This window comes from Wyeomyia smithii, chromosome 3 (assembly GCF_029784165.1).
Source record: "Wyeomyia smithii strain HCP4-BCI-WySm-NY-G18 chromosome 3, ASM2978416v1, whole genome shotgun sequence".
NCBI lineage: Eukaryota > Metazoa > Arthropoda > Insecta > Diptera > Culicidae > Wyeomyia > Wyeomyia smithii.
In genome coordinates, this window is record NC_073696.1 from 110,221,395 (window position 1) to 110,235,975 (window position 14,581).

The 14,581-nt window shown below is 37.3% G+C and overlaps 1 protein-coding gene across 3 annotated transcripts in view; it reads right to left on the reverse strand.

Annotated features, from left to right (window-relative positions):
• Positions 1 to 14,581, reverse strand: part of LOC129726552 (AF4/FMR2 family member lilli) — a 183,494-nt gene that overhangs the window by 104,609 nt on the left and 64,304 nt on the right. The gene's annotated exons all lie outside the window — the stretch shown is intronic.

Below are 14,581 nucleotides of genomic sequence, written 5' to 3' on the forward strand. Positions count from 1 at the left end.
TATCTAACACGAAAGATACTGCTGTATCGTTTTATGGCCGTTGTAACATTGACTATCCGAAGGGTGTGAGAATAATTCACACACTGAGCGATTTATCTAAACTAATTAGACTTTTTTCTAGTATTACATAAACTACTTTGATTTATTTAAAACGAATTAGTGCTACAAAGTACTAAAATCGGGAGAAATATCAAAACCTAATAACCCTGTATCGTATAAAAACAAAGTTGCATAAAAACAACAACGAGAAAAAAGCGCTTCAGAGCAACCGACTCGTGCACGTGAAGGTTTTAAAACCTAGCGACTTTCGTTTTACTTTTCCGTTCTGTTTCTGGAAAAAGGAAGGGTATGCGAGGATGCAACATTCAATATTCAATAACGGGGTCTAACTCATCCAAACACACAATGATAGAAAAGACGAGTCAGGAAATCAATTATGCATAAATTTACGACCGCCGCCGATATGAATTGGGACATGCTCAAGAGCTGCAAATGGTTGGCTTGTGACTTCAGGGATTCGAAAGCCAACTAGACGACGATAACAATGCTTGGAAGGTAGAGATGTTGACGGTTATGTGTGTAATAACCAAGCAGTCAGTGGTGCCTTCGGAAGTCCCTTTGCGAGATATACACCGAGGTCCCTGCTCTACACAGCTCCTACTGCCTGCGGAAACCTCGTTGCTGAAGTCCACCAGATATATTGTGTGGTAATAAATTTTATGCACCATTAATGCGGGCTGTTTTCATCGTCACCGGTGCTTACGACACTAATTGAGCGTGAAAAGCAGTCGAGACGAATAGTACAAATCGTAATGGATAACAATTTACTTCATTCAGCTAGGATTATTTCTGCTGTGAGTTTCTTAATCGAAGGTTATAATTGGTCATTTCTACCGTCTCCTCTGAGTTTTCAACAAAAGACATTTAAAATCTAAAACAAAAAGTGACCGATTAAAAAAAACTTGCATGATACGATGTTATATTACAACCGGTGAAACATATAATTTAATAACTGGAGAAGATAAAATCTGAAAACAGTATTTGACAAATTACGGGTTTCATACCCTAGAAAGTAATTTCCGGTTGAAATCCCTATTAATTGATGCATTGTTGAGTAGGTTATCGTCATTTTCAATGGAAATATAATATTTCTAATTGAACAAAAATCAATCTATACTGTTTTGAAGTTGAAAACAATAGCATTGTTCATATTTTTCTAAATCAATGATAAATGACCAATTCAAATAACATTAACGAAAATTTGGAAATCCTTTTCCAATTACAATTTCCAAAACCACCGCAAAACTCTAAATACTCTAATACGTCTATCACTAATCGATAGTCTATTCTATTTTCTGCACTTCATAACGGAGCTGATTTTGAATCGAACATCATCTATTTAACATTTTTCTTCTTCCGTTTATGTCTGCATACAGATGCAATCCGTTTGGGTTTGTTGTGCCAATCAAATGGTTGTGCTTCTACAAGTGGTCTCTTATCAGATCACCAATGGGTCCATTTCATACGTTAGCAAACAGCACAGATGCACCTGGTCTGTTCAACGTCAAATTGCACATACCACCACATGCGGCGCGTTGGTGCATACCTACATATATTGCATCATTAATTTCCGTCTCTTGTTGTTCCAATGATTCAGCCTCAACTTGTGTCATACACACACATATAGTTGAAATACTCTACACCACTGTTTACTAAACTCCTGTCTTTCATGTCAATCAAACGATAACCACGAAGTTACACACCTACCAAACACGTGTCCTAGCGGTTTGTACTCTGAAGCTGTGAGACGGCTCCATTGATATTGCATGGATTATCCGTATTTTATTTCGGTAGCCCGCTGCCAATACCCTTCTCCAGTGGTTAGCATAATAAATGTACAAGATGAACTTCTTACAATCAGGTTTTGGTTTGTCATTCCAAGAGTGAATTGAGTGAAAAGAGTGAACTCTTCGCTTTAGAGTAAATCAAACTAGATTGAGATTTGCTGATTGGTGTAAACATAATAAAAATATGATAAACAAGATACCTAGTTGATTTTGAGAGACAACAAGTTTCAGTTCAAAGTTGTTGTGGAATTGCCATTACTTCATGCATTCCAAAATTATTTGAATCAATAATTAAAGAAAAATCTTTCAGCAAGTAAAAAACCAAATTACAACTCAACAGCACGGCTTTTACGAAGGCCGCTCAGTTACCACAAATCTTTTGGAATTCGTAACTTTCACTTTGACTGTAATGGACAACGGCCACCACGTAGAAGCTCTTTATACTGACTTTAACAAGGCATCTGACAAAATCGCATACCATGGAACGGGGTGAAATTGATCAATTTTTATAACGATTTCCAATTAACTAGCTTCATGTACATTTTTCCCGAAATAGTATAATTTTAAAACAAGTACTTGTATGTGCTCCAGTAAACCTCTATGGCAATTGGTGACATTTCTATTGTCTACTTCATGAAATAAATTCGATAATTCTATAAGGTACTACGAGGTAAATTGGGGTGAAAATGATCACCATGTATACATTGTATACATTCTTTTGGCAATGTGTTTTTTTTTTTCGATATACTAAAGATAAATGAAGATTTCTGTACTGAAAAATATCATTCACAGCTAGTTTGGAAACGAAAATAACGATATTTCAGGTTAAAATTTGTTTATTTTGGTTCACGAGCTGCTTGTTACTAAATTTGCTCTTATTTGCTCGTCGTTAAACCGATTTCAATTTAGTTTGTTGCAAAGCTCAAAAACTAGCTCTGAAATTGAAATCTTTGTGGTTTCCTACGAATTCATCAGTATTTCTTTAATGGTATGGAATGATCATTGTTGAAAATAACATTTTTTGAGCTTTTATCAAACTTTACTCACTTCTCCAAATTTAACGTAATTAACCCTCAACTAAGATTACTTTAAGTAAATTCAATACTTTTTTCGTTATTTGGAAACTTATTTGATCAAATTTGATTGAGTTTTGACTGAGTTAGAAGAATTTTTCGAAAAGATGAAAAATTGCACCGGGCATGCCAGGGTTAACTTTGACAGGTATGTGAATCATGCAAAAGTTGCGTTTAAGGACACGTTAACATTGCCTAGTGTTGTAAGAGCAATATCTTTTGATTAGTATTTTTTATCACGAATTTTCAGGTGATCAATTTCACCCCACTGATCAATTTCACCCCATTCCACGGTACCTTTATTGCTCTTCAAGCTCGAAAAACACGTCATACTTAACAAAACTAACACAAATAGTCTACTTTCAAAATTCCTTTTCAAACCCAATAGAAGTATCGTCTGGGGTTCCTCAAGGTTCTCACCTTGGCCCTCTTCTTTTTAGATTATACGTGAATGACATTTCCTTTCTTCTTAAATCAATACATGTACTTGTATACGCTGACGACGTAAAGCAATTACAATTCAACATTAAAAAATGTAATTCAATAGCCTTTAACAGAGAAACAGGAACACCACTAACAGACATTTTCTTAGGAAACCAACCAACAAAAAAATGCAAAACCTAGGCGTAATCTTGGACTCTAAACTTACATTCATAGAACATTATAACACAATAATAAACAAAGCAAATGATACTCTGGGCTTTATAAAATGCTTCGGCCATAATTTTTCAGATCCATATTCAATCAAACTATAATATATTACATAGGTCCGATCAATTCTGGAATATTGTAGCATTCAAGGAATTCATATATTGTCACACATGAAGAACGCATTGAATCTGTCCAAAAATAATTTCTTTTGTACGCGCTTTGTAAGCTAAATCGGACAGTATTTCCCTTTCCATCATATGAAGTACGCTTCATGCTTATAGACATTCAAGTACGTGAAGAACGCCGCGAACTTTCAATGCTTTATTTTATCAACGACATTATTTCTCAACGCGTGCAATCTACTAAATTATTATCACAACTAAATTTTTTTTCACCCAGTTGTCAATTAGGAAGTCGTAAAATATTTTCGGAAAACTCTCACAGAACTAACTACTCAAAAAATGGCCAAATAAATCGCATGATGCGTTATTAAAATCAGCACTGCGAAAATATCGACATCACTATGGGCAGAAATCAAATCAAAAAACGACTAACTACTGGAAATAATGTATAGAATATAAGGAAACATTGTATTATTATAATTGTAGTTTACATTTGCTTGACAAAAATAAATAAATCTCTGAATCAAACTTCCATACTAATTTTTTAGTTGATTTATCGAGTCTTTCGATAGTTGGTGTTAACGAGAATGAAAACTTAGGTTGCCATCTGTGGCGAAGGAAGTTAATTTAGTGTAATGTTCCAGGATTATCACTCAAGAAGTTGGCGAAACTGGAGAACATTGGGGTGAAAGCGGAGCGTATTGTGATCCGGAAAGGAAAACTACCTCGCGGACCTGCCAAAAAGTGAACGAAAAAAAGGGAGTGATGAACCCCAAGTTGAACAACAAAATCGAATGAACTTTCTCTGAGGCAAAAAATGCTTCAGTTCGTGATGTGGCCAAAAAGCTGAACACTTCGAAATCCAACGTTCAACGAACCAAAGGAAAAAGAAGCTTCATGCAGGTAGCCATCGTAAAACTGCGGTGCGAAAGCCTAGAACGAGTACTGCATCACGATGGACGACAAAACTTATTCGAAGTTAAACTACAAAGCATTGCCGGGACCGGATTACACGATTCGTAAAAATTATGATGTTGACAAGGCTAAAACCACACTGCAATGTGCTGCAAAATTTCGACACTGCAAACGAAAGTGACAAAAACCGCATTTTTACTGTCCCAAGTTGCAACGATCTTCAGCGTCAGCGGCGTCAATTTTTAATGAAGTCCGGTCATTGAAAGAAATGAGATGTCTGACTTAATATCGAAATTATTTGATTTGAGCCAATTCATTGCATGAAGTCGATGAACTATGTAAGCATCTACATTCTCAACCGCATAAACATCGCTAAAGCAACACAGCGTGTGCGAAATCATAGAAATGCTGCTATCACTGTCAACTGATTGTATCTGTAAGTTTCTTCCATTCTTAGTTCGTTCGTTTAAAGTTGAAATTCGAAGATTTCAATTTCAACTGGATATCCTTTCAGGACAGTAAAGGTTTGCAGCACTGAACTCAGTTCTCACCAATAGTAGGAGGGTGATATCCAAGGCACGACCGCATGAAGTAGGACTACGGTATTTTTCCATGTTTCGATGCTTCGGAGAAATCCTTCGCACGCTTCTGGGAATCGCGCTAATACATCATATTCCAGGGTGGCCACTCAAAATCGATTTTCGATTTTCCGGTTTTTCCCGGTTTTCCCGATGAAATTAATTAAAATTTCCCGGTGTTTTAATAAAAAAAACTATGAGACAAACATCAACTTTTACATGTTTATGTATGTTCTTGCATACATAGTGACATGAAACAATGAAAAATATTTCTCCTTCTTCGCTTTTAGCTGTTTGCGACTTTAGCAAGTATCTCCATAGAGACCTCTGGCACAATTTTCACCCTTTTTATCTCCAAGTCGTTGACAATCTGCGCCTTCTCGAGCTTTCTTGATTCCTTCTGCTTTTACTCTCTGTCAACCTGCTCTTGAACTTACAATGCTTCTGAATAAGAGTGTCAATGAGGGCTTAGATGTTATTTTTTCTCGAAAAAAGGTCTCATGCAAAACTTGATCTCAGACTTTGGGAAGAAGAGCCTTAAGGTGACAAATGAAAAAATGCACATGAAATTGTCATAATTATTTTTCTTGATTACAAATGGTTTAGAAATGCACGAAACATCGAGGTCTGTTATTTCTAAACCATTTTTTTTCGAAAACTTCGATCCTGGGACTTTCGAGCTGGGCCCAATGGCATGTATGAGATTTCTTAGACCCGTAAAATAAATTCAACCGACATCTGAATAAACAATTTCAAGGGAAATACGGCTTTTTCAGTCTTAGGGGTGTATCAAAACACTACTAGGTCTTAGATCCGACGTTTGGGCCTTTGAACTTGGCCTTCCTCAGTGGATAAACTATTTGAAAAAAAATTATTTGAATCAATCATAGTATGGTGTTACTTTTTATGGTAATTTGCATGACAAACAAATAAATGGAAATCGTTACGTTTTAAATTTTTAGGGCACAATACCACATTTACGATTTAAAAAAAAATACTTTTTTCTAGATATCTCACATGACATTTTAATTTCAAGGCTCTAAAATAATTTTCATCCTATTTGCGTAGCTAATGTTTGGTTTTGATAAAGAAAAAAATTGAGAAATCTTTTACAAATAGCTCTTCAAGGTGGCAATAGAGTAGTCAATAGGACGAACACATAATAAAAGAATAACTTATTTTAATTCTGCAGAAAAAAAAACGACAAAAGACGCAAAAAGACGTATAGAGTTTGTGGAAAGTTTTGATATATATATTTCTTTAAATATGTCACTTGAAATGCAATAATAATGCTCTTTCATAAAAATGCAAATCAAAACACCGACAATATAAATGTATAAATGGCTTGTGATTAAAATCATATTAAAAATCAAGGTTTATTTTTTCTGCCGGACTTTTTCCGACCTCAGAAGTAGAACCCGGGTAGGTCCGTTCCGGTTTGGTCCGATATGCAATCGAACTTGAAGATTCCGGTCCTATCTGACTTTTGGTCGGACTCCAATGTCGAACACTATTCACAAGAACTTTCAATGCGCCTTCCGCGACGCTGATAGTGTCGTATACGATGTTTTGGGCAATCAAAGTTTCTTTCATCTAGTTCAAACCTGAGCAGTCCTTATTCACATAAGAAGGGGTTGGATATGCAAGATGAGAACGTATGACCATTTTCCTGACAAAATATGTTACGGAACAGCAAAATATGTTTATTCGTCTGATCAAGCTTGATTTTATCCAACGCTACGAGAACTACGAAGCCGCTGCTGACTTTGGCTGAAGTCAACAACCAGCATTTCCATAACTGGCAGAATCATGCCAATTAGGTCATCATGCAAAAAAATACAGGTTTTCACCGCAGGCATGCAGGATCTTGATTTTCCCGGCGTGAAGCCTAATTTCCCGGTTTTCCCGTCTTTTTTTCCCGGTGATTTGAAATTCCCGGCTTTTTCCCGCTTTTCCCGTTTTTCCCGGTAGAGTGGCCACCCTGATATTCATATAATGAGACATTGCGAGGATTGAGATGTACGTACGATATGGTCTTTGATATCAAGGTTTCGTTTTATATCAAGGTTTCGTCAGTAACTTGGGAAAAGGGCGGAGCGCAGTAGAATAGGAAATGGCGAGGAAAGTAAAACAATTATGAAAACTGCACAGGCTGCGGTCGAAAAATTGAGACTAAAAAAATGAGAATTCGATTATAAGCTCATCTGTATGGCATAAATTCAACTGGCTTATTCAATTACATAATTTTGGGGCGACAAAAGGTGCCAGTTGCCATTCATTCTTGTTCTCAGGTTATTTCGGGCAAAATTTCCAGCCTTTTTTGGCACTTTTGCAGCTACAGGTCGGACTCGATTATCCGGAACATCAAAACAAATTTCAATCCGGATAATCGAGTTTTCCGGATAATCGAATCACACAAAAAATACTGAAATTTTGCGATTAACGAACATAAAATAAATATTGCTTTTCTTTATTTTGGTTGTATGATGCAGTGGCGTAACCAGAATTTACTTCTGAGGCGAAAGGGGGTAATATCTTAAGAAGTAAAAAAAATAAATTGGACATTGATTATTTTCACTCAATTCGAACTTGCCCCAAACATGCCAGAAGTGACTTAAATGGTAACAAATATGCCAGAAGGGATGGTAAAGGCAAAATTTCGGAATAAAAGTTGAAAACGGACACCAAAAAAAAATTCAGGCACCTAACATCCAGATAAACGTAGTCCCACGTCGTAAAATTCGGAAAAAGGTGATGGTGTGGCAGGGAATTTGCTCATGCGCTAAATTTCCAAAACCTTCCATTGTGAATAGATCAATGAATGCAGATATTTACATCAATCAATGCTTTAAAAAATATTTATTGCCACTTATTCACTTACATGACAATCCTATAATATTCTGGCCCGACCCTTTACGCTACGACCCTCTACGCTAAGTTGGCCATGGACTGGCAAATCGGAAAACGTTATACATAATTGTCCCCAAGAACATTAATGCCCCAAATTGTCCTAAAATTCGTCCCATTGAACGATTTTGGGCTCTGGTCAAGAGATATCTTCGCCAACATGTTCAGCCAGCGAATATCGTGGAAAAATTTAAACGATAGAGCGCCTTAAATCGTTATTAATCTGTCTGTGCAGAAAGTTAGAGAAAAAGTTTGAGAACATGCTTTTAAAAGAAAGTCATCGAAAATCTTTCATGAACTGTTGATAAACAATGTTGAGAAACCGTATGTAAGAGAAAAGGTTGATGTAAATAAAAAATAGGCTGGTAGCGGACTTGGAGTAAAATAGTAGTGACTTTAGTGACCTTTTTCATTCAAATAGTGACCAAAACGCACCTAAGTACGTAAGAAAAACATTGTTAACATTTTAAGTTTAGTAAAGCGGGCAATGTATGTAGTTTGCGAGAATACGAAAATGAACGGGAATAGAATATGTACATTAGGCTTAGAAAAAGTTTTTCCTCGTCCAGACGGGACTCGAACCCGCAATCTCCGTTGTCTCCGACAAAGTGTTTTATCCAATTAAACTACTGGGAAAGGTATAACTAGCCCTAAACCAAAGTCGAAACACCTTCTACTAGTGTGTTCCCGTATCTCAGCACGCCACGATGAACTGCACACACTGCCCTAAGGGAGTTTATTTCTGTAACTGAGAGAGTGGTCTCTTCACATTACTCATTACAACTGTAATGAAATATTGTATGTAGTCTACATTTGCTTGACGAAATAAATGAATAAAAAAATAAAAAAATAAATAAATAAATTTCTAATTTCCTTTTGCTTTTAAAATTTCACAATGGGACATATAATGCCATACAAGGATTTGTGTAAATTCAATCAGTTCATGAACTGCTACTCCCTAGTTGCTATTTAGTAAGTGTTTCAATATTTTAATGGTAAACAAATGTGTGTAATGCGCATGGTTTAATGAAAAATATGTAAAATTCCTAGATTAGCGCTACGGAAACTGCATTGACAACAAAGCACGGAGCAAAGCTACCTGTTTGGTCTTTCAAACTTGAGAAAAAGCATCCGAAACGTAACCGGTTTCTAGACTGTACGCCGTCATTTGTTGGTCAATAGAGAAAATGTTGTTTTCTGCACGCAGAAGTTGAAGTCTTGTACAATCATTGTGACTTCCCGATTCGCACAAATGTTGCACAGAAATCGCACAATGAATGTGTGAAACGCATAACGCAACAGTTGTACTTCGAATACATTGACATAGAACAAAATCAGAATATGTATCATATACCGACACTTTATTTCTCACGTCGAGTGTATTAGTGACTGCTCCTTCTCTCTTGCTCGTAGATTTTCCATGTACGTGCGACGAGACTAGATACGTCACATATAATTTGCAGGTTGCTCTTTCGCTTCTTTTTCGGTTCGGATTGCGACGCGCAAGACGATGTCTCGTCGCATTACGAAATGAGCGAGACACCCGTGCTGTACATACTTGATGCCAGTGTTCTTAGTCTCACTGCTTGCTGCTACTCAGAAGAAAGCGGGTGTGCAAAACTTGAGAAGCGTAGCATATGTCTCGTTCTAAAGCAGAAAGGAGGAGAAAGGTTTTGCTTCTCGCTCGCTTTGCAATGCTGCTTGATATCAGCTGAAACTGTTTAGGTGTAGTAGTTCGGAGCTGACAAATACATTGAAAAAACGTTAGAGCATTAATTGCGAAAACGCACAATTTTGTACTGGTTCCGCACCATCCAACTTTTGCGTGGGTTTTATAATATAAAATAACGCGGGAGTATTGTGACAGTAAATCGATTAAATTTGCATCTTTCAAATCATTTTAAAATCATTCAAAATAACCCTTCTTTTATTTAAGTTTATACATCAAATCCATCACCTCATCCGTCTGACATAACGAACAGGGAATTTTATACATTTAGCTGTTATTACGTTATAATAAAAAAATTAAAATTCACGTTGGAGTGAAAATTCACTCTACACGTTGACATGTAGAAAGCACTTAAATCGTTTATCCACTTCGAACCAAACCACAGTTACCATGCAACGGTCAATGAATTCTCCCAAAATGAACTTAACCATCTGCTTGCTTTCTTTACGCGTTAGCTGAAACATTAAACCACTTTTCAGGATTAACGATGTTCAATTTATGCAAGAGAGCATCGAAATCAATCAAACTCGGCCGTTTTCCAGCTTCACTTCGACTATTTCCGATGAGTCCGACGAACCGGAACTTAATTATAGTTAGTCCGCAGTTAAGCGCTTCACAAAACGTTCATATACCTAGTTGTATACATATATACTTACGATAGAAACCACCTTTCAGCGCTCGCCCGTGTGTCGTATGTGCGCTGCACTGTCCGTACAATCTACCCGTTTCAAAATAAAATTCAGTTGTTTGCAGCCTAACAAGCGTAAAACGTTCCGCTACGAATTCACGAACGGCTAAACGTCGTCGGCCGCGAGTGGCGGCCGTTGGGAAGGGGGCCGGTTCAACGTAAGCTCGTTGGGGTAAGCCACATTTCACAAAGACTAGTATCTGCATTCGTTTCACATAGTTCATTTGTAACTTTGCACCAGAGATCGTGAGAATGCACGCTCGATTTAAGAGACACCCGGATGATAAAAAATCGTTCGAGCTTAAGATCGTATTGCTAGCGGTTCAATCAAACACAGACGTGATAGTACTTTTTACTATGTGTAATCGGAGGCAGTTCAACCACCAGTCACACTAGCACCAGCTGCTCGCTCGTAACCGGCAACCGCTGTATCGATAAGATAATCATAGTGTGGGAATAACAAACACTAGTGGCTGGTTTAGTAAATTTAACAGCATAATCTAGTAAGCTGCTTCGGGAACTGATTCTCCTAGTGGGACCATATTGGAACAGTGAGGAATCCCACGTCTTATTCATTGCCGGTAATAGCCGGTATCTTCACACTAATGAGTAACAACGCCCAAACATCCGCATAAGCTTTGACAACCACAAGATTGAGCACCATCGAGATTGTGGCTATTTCATCAGCAAAAATGGAATATGTCAAACATTTCTTCATAAAAAACCCAAAAAAGCCGCAGTTATGCGACACCACGAGAGTGCATGCTCCGATCGATGATTCTGTGGCTGGGATTACACCAGTGGCAAACTTCTGCAAACCGGAAACTTCTATCGACCAGAATGCGAATCTGATGACTGTGCGGTGGGCAGAAGTTTACAAGTGACAAACTAGATGTATGGGAAATAAACTGGCACTAATTAATTAAAATATAACTCTCCGCTTGCACGACAGTGTGTGCCGTGGTGAATTCTAGCAAGCGATTTTTTGCCTCCTCGCAACCGGTGGCGAAGAATTGTGCGATATTTGTGTATTTAATATCCTCCGTTCCGACACTGTCAATGTTGATTTCATTTTGTTTGCCTTGTGTCGTATCCCGCTGAGTTGCTGTGGTGTGTTCTTACTCGGTAGCGGAGCTTATATGTGACATACCGAGAATCACTGAGACCACCGGTCGTCGCAAATTTGGCATAGGTTTTACCGTTTTTATTTCGCAACGTTCGCGATATACATAATTTCAGTCCGCTGCAGGGCAAGGGTGACAGCAGGCCTTGTACAGAGGGGATTAACCCATACGTAGTGCAAGTGTTCAGGCATGCAGCGAGAAAAAATATTTGCAAGGGGAAGGTATTTATTATAACCCGTGCAGAAATTTGTTTACCCACGTTTCTGCAGCCCTGATAAGTTAGTGTTGGTATTGGAAGAATGAAAGTACGATTACCCTATCCATGTACCTACTGCTCAACGAGTAATTGCACGAAATAAACGTATGCTACATTTCAGCTTCAAATTGTGCGTTTGAGTGTTAACTCTTGATTGCTATTGGCTCTGTGTGTTAGCATTTTCTAGCTGAATACTCATCAACAGCAATGAGAGGAAATCTTTCTAGTGAGCACTTGTAGATTCATTCATGAATCGCTTAATTTTATAGAGAGCAAATGTCAATTTTTCTTCAAGTCCTAATTGTACCTTATATCATCCGTCCAAGAAATAATATGAAAAAGTCAACCTCTAGAGAAAATTTTGTTTGTTTGAAAGCCCATTTCGATTAGGTAGAAAGACTGTATTAGAGTAATTAAATTGATAAACCCCTCGTAGACAGGAAATTAACACTTTTGTGTGGACCACTTGTTTTTCGTCAGAACTTAGCTCACCAAACAACTCTTGATTTTTTTTATAAAGTTACTCAGTCTAACATATAAAAATACGAAATTTGGCCGCCATATTGGAACTTTTCAGGAAAATCGGTTGTTGAACAAAAGCCCATGTAACATAAGAATTCGTGCGCCATTCGAAAGCTTATACTTTTTTACATAAAATATATTACAATCATATGTGTATGCCTATAACACAAGAGTTATAAAACAATATATTCAAAAATGTAAAAAGCCCAGAAGCGAAACTTTACTTTTCGGAATAATGAACACCGATTACTTCAAACTATCAATACGATCCTAGTGATAATAACAGTTTTTACCGAACATGGATGTAAATTAGAGATGGTCGGGTACGGGTATTTTTACCCGAAGCTCGTACCCGACCCGTACCCGACGGGTTCGGGTCGGGTTTCGGGTAACGCCAAAAAATTTTTTACGGGTTCGGGTCGGATACGGGTAATTAAAAAAACCAAGGGTTCGGGTCGGGTACGGGTTTGAAAAATTCTCAATTGGTCGGGTACGGGTAATTCAATTTTCGTGCATTATGAGAATTAAATTTTTATCATTTCAAGCCTGAATGTTTTCTTAATGTCGATAATCGGTAAGCTCGGAGAAAAAATCGCATATCCTCACTCAACGAGAGATCGCCCAATACCTATCCTGACAGTTGTCGGCAGTCTATGCACCAAGGGAATGACATCATGCTATCGCTTTCCAATGTTAGATTCCTGCAATGGTTTTGATTTAAATGGAATTTTTGTCGGGCTTTTTTCATAACTGTCAGGAAAACCGCGGAGCATTGCACAGTGGGGCGACTTAATACAAATGCTTGTCAAGTAAAAAAAGTGTCAATAAATACGACAAAAATATGGTATTTACTTAATTTTGGGGTGCTGAACACGAATCTCCATTCCACTTTTTTTTTGGGGACGTTCACAAAGCACGTGACTTAATTTCTCATGATTTTTTAGCACTTTTCCCCTCACTTTTTTATTAAACAGAATTATATGATCTTTAACCACAAGCAACGCCACAGGGCGTCCTCTTTACAAAAACAGATTACGTAGTTTTTGCACAACTCCTCAAATCAACCAAATTTCGCGAAAAAAAAAAGTTTTTATAAAAATTAAAACAATATTATATATTATAATAGGTAATAAAAACTAACTACAAATCAACTTTTTCTTCGAGGCCAAAAAAAAACAAGCTATCATTGAAGCTGCAGAGCGTTTCAAAGTAATGATATATAATTTTTTAAATATGTCAAAAAACGTCAGTATGCCGAGCTTTGAAAAGTTATAAAAAAATCAAATTTTATGATATTGCACCCAAATTTTGGACTTAAGCACTTAAATGTTATATCAATAATGGAAAAATATTATGAAACTATTATACTCAAAATTACAGGTTTTTGGGAAATGCAGTGAATTATCAAATTTTTCTCAAGCTATAAACTATATTAACTTTGACCTTTCAAAATTCGTTTGACCCTTTAATAAGTTTATAAAACTCGTCGTTTATTTTATTTTATTTTTCGTCAAGCAAATGTAGACTACAGTTATAATAATACAATGTTTTCTTATATTCTATACATTATTTCCTGTAGTAAATCATTTTTATCATTTCAAGCCTGATTGTTTTCTTAATGTTGATAAAACTTTACCAGACATGCACTTTTCATAGTGGACCGATTCCTTATAGTGGACCACCGGCCTGAAACTCTGGGTTCATTATCATTCGTTCACACGCACACTCGGTTCTAGCCTGACTCCGGCCATCATCTCGAGAGACCACATATGACAATCAGTGCATAAAATGTGCGAGGTACAGGCATTTTGAAATAAAAAATTTAAAAAAAAATCCAGGAAGGGTCGGGTACCGGCAATTTCGGCGTTTTTTCTATCGGGTACGGGTCGGGTACGGGTCGGGTACCGGCAATTTCGGCGTTTTTTCTATCGGGTACGGGTCGGGTACGGGTCGGGTACGGGTAGTTGGAATAGATATTTTTCGGGTTCGGGTCGGGTACGGGTATTTTAAGCAAACCAGACTTTGGGTTCGGGTCGGGTACGGGTTTGAAAATTATCGTTGAGTCGGGTACGGGTCGGGTACGGGTAACAAATTTCCCATACCCGACCATCTCTAATGTAAATCTACGATGACTGGTTTGGTTATCTAGCGTCGTTCCCTGAAACCTAC